This window comes from Dermacentor andersoni, chromosome 3 (assembly GCF_023375885.2).
Source record: "Dermacentor andersoni chromosome 3, qqDerAnde1_hic_scaffold, whole genome shotgun sequence".
Taxonomy (NCBI): Eukaryota; Metazoa; Arthropoda; class Arachnida; order Ixodida; family Ixodidae; genus Dermacentor; species Dermacentor andersoni.
Window position 1 is genome coordinate 61,787,217 of NC_092816.1, and position 13,597 is coordinate 61,800,813.

General features: G+C 46.9%; 1 protein-coding gene across 1 annotated transcript in view; it reads right to left on the reverse strand.

The window, feature by feature from the left end:
* The window catches only part of LOC126547053 (uncharacterized), a 503,539-nt gene that overhangs the window by 488,100 nt on the left and 1,842 nt on the right, over window positions 1-13,597 (reverse strand). The gene's annotated exons all lie outside the window — the stretch shown is intronic.

The window sequence follows — 13,597 nt, forward strand, 5'->3', positions numbered from 1 at the left end:
CAAGTTTCCCAAAGCGAGGAATTTCTGAGCTAAGATCAGATCTTCCACAGCCGGCGATACACAAATGAGGATAAAATTTTGGATACGCAAGTGCGAAACCGTTTCCAGCCATGAAAAATTTGCCCCAGAGCATGATGACAACCTGCTGCATAATAGTCGTCGATACATAATTCCCAGTATATGGCCGTAAATAACGTGGACTTTTGGTCCGTCACAAAAAGAAATATATGTTACGATTATAACGCGATGTGATGCAGCAAAAGAAATGTAAAAAAAAAAGAACAAGAAGCTACGCATAAAGGCGGATGCCCGCGGGGTTTTGTTCATGCTTACTGTGCACTGCAGTCGCAAAACAATGTAAAAGGGGCGAGTGCCCACGTACTGGTCACTGTCGGCGAGCACAGCGTCCTTTTCCGTGACACCCAACAAGGTTGCCGGACAGGCAGCACTTCAGGAACGCCCGCGACATAACCGAAAACACAATGCTTTTCACGGATTGCGCGGTGACACACCGCGCGACTTCGAAGACCGTTTGTTCTATAGGCGCCCGCACAACAGTGCCTATCGCCCTGCTCAAGGTTGCAGCTGAGAGAAAAAATCGCGTTATATTCGTGTCAATAGAGTATACTTCTATCTGCTACAGCCAGCGTTGGCAGGCCATCGCTGTCGGAGGACGCACTACTCTCGGCCCATGGCCTGATCCTACAACTGCAAGGCGGACAACGAAAGCGCTGTTGAAGTTCCTGCATGACACGAAACCAGACGAGCGGCCTTAGTAGCGCCGTTGTTTGACGTAAGTACATAGGCATTCGCTCGCATCATCATTCATCATTATACTTTCACTTCCCCTACCCAGTGCCGAATAGCATTGCTAGATCGCCCCAGCCCAGGTCGACCTCTCTGCATTTACTGTAAATGAAATCCCTCTCTACCTCTATCTGATGGCCTGTATATCAAGTGCACCAATTACTTGCGCCCGTTTCGAGACAAATTCTTATTATCCACCTCCGATCCGGACGGGCTGCGGTTTAGGTAAGAACAGTAGTGGAAAGCCGCCCAAGTGAGTTATGAAGCTTGAAATGGGGTAGAATCGGAACAGAAGCCCCAAATTATTTATTGTGCTGTGATTGTGAAAGGATACGGTGGTTATCAGAGCAGCGGACATGCGTTATAAAAAAATACATTTCACTTCTTTCTTTTCTTTTCCTTTCATTTAGCTTGCCCTTATTTCATCAGTGAACTTTGTTCGAATGTTCTCGCACAGCAGCAGAAAAGCCGTGCGGCAATGTGTGACGCTTTCTCTTTCTTTCTGTTATTCTTTCTTCTCCAGTTGTGCCAGTGTGTAAAAAAGATGGTTATATTAGATTCTGTGTCGATTACCGCCGTCTCAACAAAGTAACACGGAAGGATATCTACCATTTACCCCGAATTCACAATGCGCTTGATTGCTTACAAGGTGCCAAGTACTTTTTGTCATCGGACCTGCGATCTAGTTACTGGCAAGTTCCCATGGCCGCATACGATCGTCATAAGACAGCGTTTGCCACCCCTGATGGGCTACATGAATTTAACGTCATGCCATTCGGACTCTGCAATGCGCCCGCAACTTTCGAGCGCATGACAGATAACATACTTCGCGGGCTCTAAATGGAACATCCGTCTGTGCTGCCTTGATGACATCGTCGTGTTTTCTTCAGATTTTTCGACGCACCTCTCTCATCTCCATCAAGTTTTGACATGTGTTAAGAACGCTGGTGTTCAATTGAATATCCGAATGTGTCGCTTTGTAGCTCGCGCCTTGCAGACTTGGTCCACGTCGTATATTCAAAAACGGCGTCCTTGCTGATCCTGCGAGACTTCAAGCTGTGACCGAATTCCCTAAACCGACGTCACTGAAGAACTTCCGGAGCTTCATCGACCTTTGTTCTTATTTTCGTCACTTTGTGCGCAATTTCGCGACCGTTATCGCTGCTTTGACGTGGCTTCTCACCGCTGGCACCGACATGTCTAACTGGTCCCCTGATTTTGATGTCGTAGTCCAGACGCTACGTCAGCTGCTCACGTCTCCGATACTCCGGCTCTGCAATCCCCGGGCGCCTACGGAGGTACACACGGATGCAAGCGGCGTGGGCCTTGGTGCGGTGCTCGCGCAACGCAAGCTAGGCTATAACGAGTGTGTTGTCTCTTACGCGAGCCCAACCCTCACATAGCCCGAGTCCAACTATTCAGACACTGAGAAAGAGTGCCTCGCTATAGTCTGGCCTCTTGGGAAGTTCCGACCCTACCTTTATGGCCGACCCTTTTACGTTCTCATGCACCACCACAGTCTTTACCGGTAGTCGACTTTGAAAGAACCCTCGGGCCGCCTTGGTCGCTGGGTCCTGCGGCTACAATAGTATGATATCCAAGTGGTGCAAAGGTCCGGCCGCAAGCACTCCGACACGGACGCATTTCTCGCTCTCTTCTACCTCATGATAGAGCGTCTCTCTCGGCAGAGTACACCCCTCTCTCAGCGCTCAACGTCGAGTCCATGCATTCGCAGTAACGTAAGTTTCCGCGGATTGTTGCCCTGCTTGAACTTCTGTCGGATTCCACTACACCATCACACCCTCCCACGCGCTCCGCGGTCAAGCCTCTCTTTTACCGTGCGAGACAACCTTCTCTATCGCCGCAACTACACACCGTATGGTCACAAGTGCATGGCTTCTCGTAATACCTCGTCACATGCGACCCGCCATCTGCGCAGCTTTTCATGCCGACTCAAAGCGTGCTAACCCAGGCGTGCTGAAAACTTACCCAAGATTGCGCCAATGCTTCTGCTGGCGCGGTATGCACTGCTTTGTCCTCAGGTATATCCGTACTTGCGAAGCCTTCCAACAGCGCAACGTTCCTCCGCAAAGCTCGACCGGCGCTTTTCAGCCCTTACCTTGCCCTGCGCGGCCTTTCGATCGCGTCGGCATTGACCTTTAAGGCCCACTCCCCGTGCACTACATCTGGAAACTAATGGATAATCGTTGGTGTTGACCATCTGACCCGGTACGCTGAGACAGCCGCCCTTCCTGCCGCTGCAGCACGCGAGCTTGCTTTCATCATCCTGCGCAATTTCGTGCTTCGACAAGACGCTCCTCGAGATTTCCCGAGGACAGAGGGCGTGTCTTTCTTTCCCAAGTGGTTGAAGCCCTGCTTGCCTAGTGCCACGTCATCCACCGCACACCTACCGCGTGCCATCCTCAGACCAATGGATTAACTGAGCGCTTCAATTGCACTCTTGGCGACATGCTGATACATCGTGTCGGACCACTCCAACTGGGACACGGTTCTCCCCTTTGTAACTTGCGCTTATAATACCGCGTCTCAAACTACCACAGGTTTTCGCCGTTCTTTTTGTTGTATGGACGAGAACAATTGTGCACGCTCGATACAGTATTGCCACACCAACCAGACGCCTCCGAATTTGGGCCCATATCAGTCGTAGCCAAGTGCATTGAAGAATACGCCAACTTGCCCCTATCTTCCCGACGGAGGGTCAAGCTCACCAGCGAAGTCGACATGACAACGACCTGCGCACTACCGCTTTCCGTGTCAGCTCCCTTGTTTGGTTATGGATTCCGCCTCACGTTCCCGGTATTTCGTCTAAGCCTCTAGCTTAATACCACAGACCCTGCTGTATTGTCGCCTGTACATCTGCTGTAAACTATGTGGTCGAACCTTTGACGCCATCTAACGACCTGCAGTGTCGTGGTCGTGAGACAGTGCACGTCAGCCGGCTTAAACCGTGTTATCATCCCCTTATCGTGTCAACACCGTGAAATCGCCAAGATGGCTACTGCTCTCTCGTGCAGCCATTGTAACGACGAAGATAGCACAAGCGTTGCTGAGGCCGCGTGGCTCCTGAGGTGAGCAAGACAAAGACCAAAGGGTCGGTGTCGCTGCTTTGGCTCGCGCTGACGCTTGGCTGGAACTGCACGGCTGCTGTCTGCGCTGGACCCGACGTGACTGGGATTCCCGGTAACCGTCAATAAACCTCTTAGCACTGCCTAGCTTTGTTTTTTCTTTCACAGATTGGACCTGGCGCTGCAGCGACGGCTGCGACAGCCGCCGGCAGCGACGGGCCGCACGTCGATGGGGGGCGAAATGTTAAAAAAGAAACGCTTGTGTGCTTAGATTTACATGGTGCAGGTTACAGAGCGTCAGGCAGTCCAACGTAATCCGTAGCCCTCCGCTGCGGCTTACCTCAAGGTCCTAGAGTTGCCTTCGCATGTTAAACCTCATGAATCAACCAATCAAAATGCGCATATTCACGGTTGGAATGTTACCAGCATATTATTGACCTTTTAAATAGTTGTAGCGTCCAGCCGTGTTCCGGTGTTGTGAGCACTGTTCTAGAGGCATCAAGTTAACATCGGTCGAAGTAAAATTTACGGCCGCCAACCACAAGTAATTGCGGTGCGAGGGTCCATGTCGTAGCTTTACGCTGCAGTTGAGTGTTATATTGCACCTCGTAAATATCGCTAATATTTTGGTTATAAAGGCTGTGGGTGGAGAAAAACCACAGACCTCGGTGCCTGGCGTCCACAAATTATGTGTCAACAGGGCCCGCTCAATCAGGCGGGGAAGGCGTTGCTGGCCTTCGATCTTGCAACCGTCGATTCACTGCTCGCGCACCATCAGAGTGCATGAGCGTGTCGTCGTCTTTTTGGTCGAATCTCTGTGGCACGTAGTAGCGTCCTACGGGGCAAAAGCCTTAAGTGGCTATTTGCAATGGCTCACACGCGAAAAAATCGGCGTCTAGTCCAGTGAAGCAAAAAAATATGATCATCGGGAATGGCTCATACCCCCTTAAGCAAGCAAAGATGCAATGGCTTAATATGAATGAAGAAACCAAAGAAAGAAAGAACGAAGGAAATAACGAAAGGGCGAAGGAAGTAACGAAAGAAAGAATGAACGAAACAAAGGAAGACGGAAAGAAAGAGAGAACGAAAGAAAGAACGAAAGAGTCTTTAGGTAATGCACTAGGTGCTCGCATGTGTCGTTGAGGAGGTCGACCTGCAGCGCCTTTCGTTTACTTCACACTGTGGCTCGTCATATCTTTTGCGATGAGGGCAAAATGAAAAAACCACCCGTGTACTTAGATTAGGTGCACGTTAAAGAATCCCAGGTGGTCTAAATTAAGCCGGAGTCCATCACTATGCCGTGCCTCAAAATGAGATCGTGGTTTTGGAACATAAAACCTCTTTTTGTTTTTAAATATCTTGTAAGAAGGCTGACCCCTCCGATCGTACAACCTAATGTATTACCACGTGTAAAGCCGGATTTCGCCTTCGCGTGTTACAGGAGTGTAGCATGCTGCCGAAATTTTTCCTTCGCTTCATCTTTCTTGGTTGAACGATTTGTTAAACCCGAAGAAATGACATTATTTTTCCAAGTTCACCTTGCTCTGCGTTGCCTTTGGACGTCAAATCCCATCAACCAGCATCAGGTTTGCCGTTGTACGTATGTACGGCACACAATTTAGCGAGTCTTTTCGTCACCTAAACGACAAGTTCGCCTTGCCATTGTCTTAGCGAATTTTAGTGGCTCCTCTCGTGTCGTAAATAGCCAATACATTGCTCTGATAAATGTCCTCAAGAAACTTTGGCCAAGTTCACTGCTTCGTCCTCAAGTTATAATGGGGAGACATATACGCCTTTAGATATTCATAATATTAATAGTTGCCGCTTCTGTCGCTTCTACATCTAAGGACATGCCATAGGGCGAAGAGCCATCAGGGTTCATCGAAGCTGCTTTTAAATCAAAGCACAAGCATGATATCTGACGCCGCTTTATAAGATAGGCATTTGTTTTCTGTTCCGACGTGCCGACCGTTTCCCACCACCGCATCAGATATTTAAAAAAAATAGAGCCACTCCTTCCTTTCTCTCCGTCTAGCTTAAAAATAATAGGGAGAACATCTGGGAACAGCTAAAACATAAGAAAGGCAACATTCCGAGCAAGCAATTATCCTTCTGGTTTCTTAGCGACATGTCGCGAAAATTGGAGTATCTTGGACCTCGACCTGGCCATGTTGTCAAATATTAAAAGAAGTTTCCAACACTGCCACAGACACCTAATTCAGGAAGCCAGGAAGTGTGGCAAAAAGGTGCAACATCACAATCATTATGATCGTCATAATAAACATAACATAATAAACATTACCTCTGTCCAGCAGCAGCCGTCTCTATCCTATGCTTGCAAGTTCCCCAATCTCATCTTACCACCTAATCCTCCACCGCCCTCGAGTATATTTCTTTCTTTTAGCGTCCAGTGTGTTGCTCCAATAGAGCACTGGTTATGTCATGTCATGAACTGCCCAGGTATCCTTTTTCCTAATCTCACTTAAAATATCAGCTACACTACTTCGCTCCTAGATTCCCACAGCTGTCTTTTTGCCTCCTTAACAATACACCTATCAATTTCTGTTTCATCGTTTCTTGCACGATCTTAAGGATGTTGTCAAGCTTTTATATTTAATTCTAAGTTCAAGTCCCATACGTTACTACAGGTTGAATGCTCTAGTTGCGGACTTCGTTTTCTATTCTTCAAGAATAACGGTAAGATACCGTTCATTACCAGGGAGTTCCTGCCATGTACTCCAACCCATTTTTATTTGTCCAGAAAAAAAAAATTTTTCTGGTGACTCGGGTTTCCACGGTCTGTTTGGTCTAATAAGTGCACTCTTGTTGCAGCTTGAACAAGCTCGGTAACAATCGCGAACTCTTCTTTTCTCGCCAGGCAATAGAACATTACCTTTGTCCTTTGCACTATAGTCTCGAAAGTTACCTTTGGACTATACCCGTTCGGATCCTCTCTGATTTGTCATAAATCCTATCCGGTGTTATTGAAGAGGACAACTTTTTGTGCAAACCGCAAGTTACTAAGGCGTATTCCCCGTCTATCCCCACGACTAATCGTTTCCAATCCAACATATCGGATATATCTTCCAAGCAAGAAAAGAATAAAACTGAAGAGATTGTGCCTCCGTGCCTGGCATATTTACCAATCAGTATTTTTCCGCTTTTCTTGTTACCCATTAGTTTAGCGTTTAAAAATATTCGCGTGTACGCTTCCTCTACTCCTCAACACTCAGTCTCCAGGATTATATATATATATATATATATATATATATATATATATATATATATACACACTGATTCAAACGCCTTTTCGTACGCTCTGAATAGGGAGGTTGGTTGTACTTGGCAGCTTTCTCAACCTCATTGATGAGATGGCTGCGTTCCAAGGCGTTCCAGCAAGCAAAACTATCTAACCTGACATCTTAGAAGACAGCTTCTTCTCTGCACCAGTCTGCGTATTGAAACATGGTCACACGCCTAGATATCGTTCGCCACGTGGCGTCCAGTTTCTGACGCAAAGGCAAACCGTAAAAGTAATGTGAGTAATTTTCTTCAAGAAAAACTCACTAAGACTAAAAAACATCGCTTATTCCACTGCCCTTTTATTTGATACTATGGTGCTCCTCAATTTGCGTCACTGCAGACGGCATAACACAGTCCTGTTCAGTTGGACCACTCACGGGCATAGCTTTCCCCTAAACGTACGTTCTCCCTCTAGCCTAATAAGCACTCACGCTTACAGGTTCACTCAGCATCTGCGTCTACGGGCCTTCCATACAATGTTAGGTCTTGTTAGCCGAGCTCGCTAGACCCGACTCCATTCATCTTCTTGCCATAACAGTACTTTGTCTGCGTCGTCTGCTCGCTTAATAAAAGTAGCCTACATCGTTATTGCCTTCGATGCTGCCTCCTCGAAGCTGTCTTCTTTGTCATCTACCCATGGATTGGAACAGTAATTACTATAGCGGCTGTCGGGCGAAGGCGGCTAAGTAGCTGTCTACGCGGATATTTAGGACACACCCATTAATGTAATTCGTTGTCGAATATCTAAAGTTAGACTGACTTGGCTGACTGAAGTCAAGTGCTCCTCAGAGTCTCTTCGAAATTTCTTTTGCGAATATATTGTACAGTGCCACACAGAAGCTAACGGCCCCTATATATATTATTATTCGTTAAGGTCTCCTTCCTTGTGGATTTATAATTGGTTCGCATTTCGTGAAACATCTGCTACATTTGATGTTATGAGCTTCCCTAAAAGGGTCGTAAGCTTTTCGAGTTGCACATTCCTGCCAAAATTTATCAAAGAAATGTTATTCCTTTCTTTAACACATGATATTTAAGAGATGTTCGCGCGTTTATTTGGCACCGACTACTATTTTTCACATAGAAATGCAAATGATGGAAGCCACAGGTATGAAAGAAAATCACGTAAAAGCACACTCAAAGCTAACGTCAACTAATAAATACGTCACACATAAAGTGAAGCCACACAAGCAAATGAAACACACTCAGTCTTAAAGTCAGGTCACAAAAAAATGGATAAACGAATTATTAAACAAAAACATTGAAACAATTAGTCCAGTCACATAACTAACTAAAGTCAGGGCACACAGGGAAACACGGAATAAGTTCGCACGAAGCACACAACGTCAGGCACGGATTGGAACAAAGTCCGGCCAAATCGAACACATGCAGTGTGCTTACGATCCATTTTATTCTTCCACTTTTCCTTTAGCCATTTCTTTCCAAGCCCGTCTAATTTTATCGCTAGCTATTATACACCATATTTCTTTTTACTCTCTCGAACTACGTGCAATCGTGGCTACGTAGCAGTTCTAAGTGTTGTTATACAGCTCAGTCTATGTTTTCTATTGTCGCCTTCCTACCTTATTACCTTACTGTACTGTCGAAATGGCCGATGACATCGCCCCGTTTATCCTTTCACTGCGTAAATCTTGCTCGTATACCCATGCCGAATCACGCTCTCCCTGTTTCATTCAGCACCCGTCATTTACTGCATCCCTAATCTTTCCGATGGTATAATTTCGAGTGGAGATAATTTCCCCGCCTTCTTGACACGCTGTACAGCTCAGCCTCTGTTCGACCTGATGTGTGGCGTACTGGACTCTCCCGCAATTCGCGTTATGCGCGAACCGCTTCGTATTTCCTTCGCCTCGTTAGCGTCTGTATGTGCGTGTTGGTCTAGTTTTGTGCCGCGTGTGTTGTGTGTTTCCGTGGGCATGGCTTGCATCGCCTTATTGTTCACCAAACGTCCGGAGTAGCATGCTAAACCGCTAGCCAGGCTAAATCGCACTTTAAAGTCAATTTATAGTTAACTTTCCATGCTTCCTCTCTTGATATGTTAGCCTTGAATTCAAATGCTCACCTCAAATAATTTCCGTTAAAGCTTCATACGTCAGCTTTATGCTGTCCTCGTACAGTCCTGTGCTAAAACCTCATATTTTATCACGAGCAATGCCTGAATTCCACAGCTTTTCTCCTGAGAATAACCAAGTTGGGCCACCTAAAAAAAACGATTCTTTTCCATTTCTCTCTTAAAATAGAGGAAAATCGCTGACCTCACTAATCTGTGGTCACCACTTTCTAGCTGACTCAACGCGTCTGCATGCTGCATCGTTGAGATCGGTACTGTGTATGAAGCATATTCCATTTGTTGCTTCCCCGTTTGGCCTTTTCCATGTCGACTTCTGAATACTGCATTTCCGGAAGAAGGTATTTATTATTCTCAACATATTCTTTTACGCGAACTCACTCAACTTATCTCCTCTGCGATTTCTTTAGCAGGGCGAAAATTCTGCCGCGTTTCCCAACTGCCTATTCTCCAGATTTCCTTTTCACTACTTTGGCATTAAAGTTGCCGATGACTACGGCATACTGAGTTTGGCGTTTCTCAACGATGATTCAACGTCCTTAGAGAACATTTCCATCACCTCGTAACCATGACTGCGCGTTGGCGCGTATAGCTTTACAACAGTTAATTTATTACTATTATTTAACTTCGTTAAATTCATTACTTTATTTTCATTAAGGATGTAGAATTCATCAATGTTCCGCGCTATGTCCTTATATACGTATCAGAAACTCTGCCCCTCTTTTCTCTGTGTTTTCCTAAAAAACTGTACAACAGAATACACGTACATTAGTCAACACTGTACCCCTCACGAGCAGTGCTGGTAACGTTATTTGGCAAAGTCGCCAGGTCGCGCCCCAAGACACTCCATGTTTAGCGAAAAGTCCCCAGGTAACGAAGGTGATAATGACTTTCAATGAATTTATGTCGTTTTTTATGTTTTAAATGTTGCTAGACGTCCTTGCTGATATCTTATAAACAGCATCATTGTTTCATCCTGCGTTGGTGAGACCCTGGGATGTGCGAAGAGAGAAAACACCCCAGATTTTTCTAAAACGCCATAAAATATCATGTAGCTTTGATGCCCCAGGATGGCTCACTAATAACCTATTCAATACGATTTCAGAAGCAGGGATAAATGGAGGCGTACGTATGTATGCCGCGTAGGATAGAATGAAGCCGAGGCCTTGAATTGGGAGATGTTATTAGAGGCAATTTCCTCGCTGTTTACGCCATTAAATGGTCGCGAAGACTCCAAAAAGTCAAAGCTGTCGTTAATGTGACCGATTATTCGCAAAACTTAGCGACTATCTCACCAAGTTACCAACAGTGCTCAGGGAAAACACGAGGAAGGCGGCAGATAAAAATTCAAAATGATGAGAAAAACGAGCACAAGGTAAAAGCGGGAGCCAATGTTTCGACAAGTGGACTTGTCTTTTTCAAGGTGACGTATGCTTTCCTCGGCACAGTACAAGTGGACTTTTCTTCAAGGCGACATATGCTTTCCTCGGTACAGTACTGTGCCGAGGAAAGCATACGTCGCCTTGAAAAAGACAAGTCCACTTGTCGAAACGTTGGCTCCCGCTTTTACCGTGTTCTCGTTTTGTCCAACACTGCTCGAGAGTTTCACGTCTCGTTGCAAAGCGAGGAGGATGACACGAACTGTACATGGCACCGACCTATAAGATGGCCACTTTGCCGCGCAACGCGATGAAAAATAGACAAGGCGAGACATCCACTCGCGCTGCCGTTGAATCGCGATGCTAACAAAAGAAAACCAAAGCCGATACATGATGGGAAAAATACAGCGAATGCATACACTCCACCCGTCAAATTCATGTACAGTTCTATATCTCCCTCCGTCAAACGCACACAAATAAATCATAACATCCCGAAGAGTGGGGAGGGGGGGGGGAAGGGTGGGGGGGGGACCCTGCCGCAGCCCTATCCGTGCCGTCACCGCCCGCTTTCTCGGTGACAGCCGAGAGCCGTTCTTTTCAATGTAACGGACCGAGTTGGCGACGCCTGCGACGCTCGCTTTTACCCCCGGCAACGTGCCAGCGCCGAGCGCGTAGGTGAGGCCCGAAAGTGCGACCAGCAGCACCGGAAGGGTCGAAAACGCACTTCGACTCTTCTAGCCCAGCAAAGGTGGAGAGACAACCACGGAGTTCTATATACGCCTTCCCACGTATACTTCTACAATCGAGTTAGTGCCTTAAATTTTAATGTAAATTCATCATTTACGTACACGGTGGCTTATTCCGAGTACATTTTGCTTCCTTGTGCGCATCTAAATTGTTACTCTTTTTCTTCTTCAACGATGATATTGTATCGTGATTAGTGCATTCAGTGCAGTGATGTATTTTGCTTGAATGAGTGTGTTCGTAGTTATTACTTCGTTTTGCTTATTTCTTTTTTCTTGTTTTCTTGTTTAGCCATGATGCAATGACGTTGCCTGCGGTGTTATTATTTCTTGTATCCAAACTGCCTTTGTGACATGCTTCGGGGAGCACGGACGCAGAAAAGCTGTCAATTCAGCTTATTTCAGCTCGGATGGTACGGAAGGAAACAAAGCTATTATTATAAGTTTCTACAGAAACCACCAGAGGGAACCCTGGCGCTGGGATCATTCCGTCACCGTGGGAATGATGGTTAGTTACACGGATTTGTCTAATCATCGTACTTGCGGCTTCGGAAGCTCTTGTGAAGTGTTTCTCCCGCTTTTATCTTGCAACATTTCCGAGAAATCGCCGCTTTTCCAAACGCTTGAAGAGAATGCGTCACTGCGCAAACGCATATAGCAATACCGTAAGGGACGAAGCCGTTTAAAGCCAGAAGGACGAAGCTTGAGCTAATCCACATGACGCCCCCTATCGACGGCGCTAGTTGAACCCCTCACACTTAACGCTGCTGCAGACGCAGACACTATATAGCGCCGGAGTTCCCTATAGTATTTTTTTACACGAGCCTCTTCGGAGACAGCAACAACGTCTACCGTGAAATAACTATCTTCTTTTTTAAAATGTCCTTTCGGACAAATGTATGCGGCTCACACGATCACGCCATACTCCGCCTCTCGCCGTCGATAGCGCAACTGCGTCATGCGCGTATGTGCGCATACGCGAAAAGCGCAAAAACGCTCAGCACGAGAAACTTGCGCCAAGGCGCGCGCAAACACCACGGCGGGACAGTTTGCGAAAAAGGGGTGAAAAATTGCGGGGTGGGGGGGGGGGGAGGTAGGAAGGGGTTCGACGGGAGAGGAGAGGGCGACGCACCCTTCTTTGTCTGACGTCGGGAGGACCCGTCGGGAAGCGTGTTCCGCTTTCTTCGTTGGGCCGCTTAGTTATTCCCGACGGGAGAATCGAAATCCGTGACGTCATCATTCGTTTTTTGCGCGCGCTCAAAAAGAAAGGGTGTTTCTGGTCCGCCTCGGGCGAGAGAGAGAGAGAGAGAAAGACATCGGTGCCCCGCTCGTGGTATATAACGTGCAGCTGCTCTCCAACGCAGCGGCGCGCTTGCGCTCCAAGTTACGAGAGTGGGAAAGAGTCGAGATATACGCGGGAGAGAGAAGAAAAAAAGAGAATCGTCGATTTCGGCGGGAGATTTCTAAAAATGAAAGCACTCTCTCAGCCGGCCGACCACGTGGTTTTCAAAAGAGACACGCTATTGCTCGTGCGGCGGGCGGAGGAGCGCACAAGGAGCTTTCGCCTGTTCCGCTACGCAGCGGTCGCTAAAGAGTTGGACTTCCCGCAGATTATTTTTTTTTTCTTTCTTGGCTTGCGAGAGAAAATATGGTGTGCGTGGAGAAGTAATAGTCAACAAGTCTGCGAAGAGCAGGGTTCTAGAAAGCAGGAATTCTATAGGTCGAGTTCGGCGCGAGAGAATAGCGGGACGCTCAAAAGAGCAGCGGTCTACTCGCAAGTTGCCGTAAATATTTTTTTGGAATTTCGAACGCGTCTCGACGCATGCCTTAGCAAGGAACATCGGCGCTAACGCAAGTTGCAAAGTAATTGAAAATGTTGGGTTGAATATATCGCTACCTGCGCCAGCACGCAGTCGGCTTCCCAACTTTTTAAAGAAGCCGTCTTCGTTTTTGTGTGTTCTAACAGCGAAGTCAAAACATACGTGCAATGAGAAATTTACAAATGGAATTCCTGGCGCTGCGCATGTTTCAACTGAGAAACAGGTTTCTTCGATGTCGTCCCTCAGCATCGTCAAACCTGAGCCTCAAGCAACCCGTTTGCGCAGCGTACGCAAAGTGTTTTGAAGCGCCGTAACTAATCCGCAGGCATCACAACGGCTTCTAATCAATTACGAAGAAAAGCACCCTAAA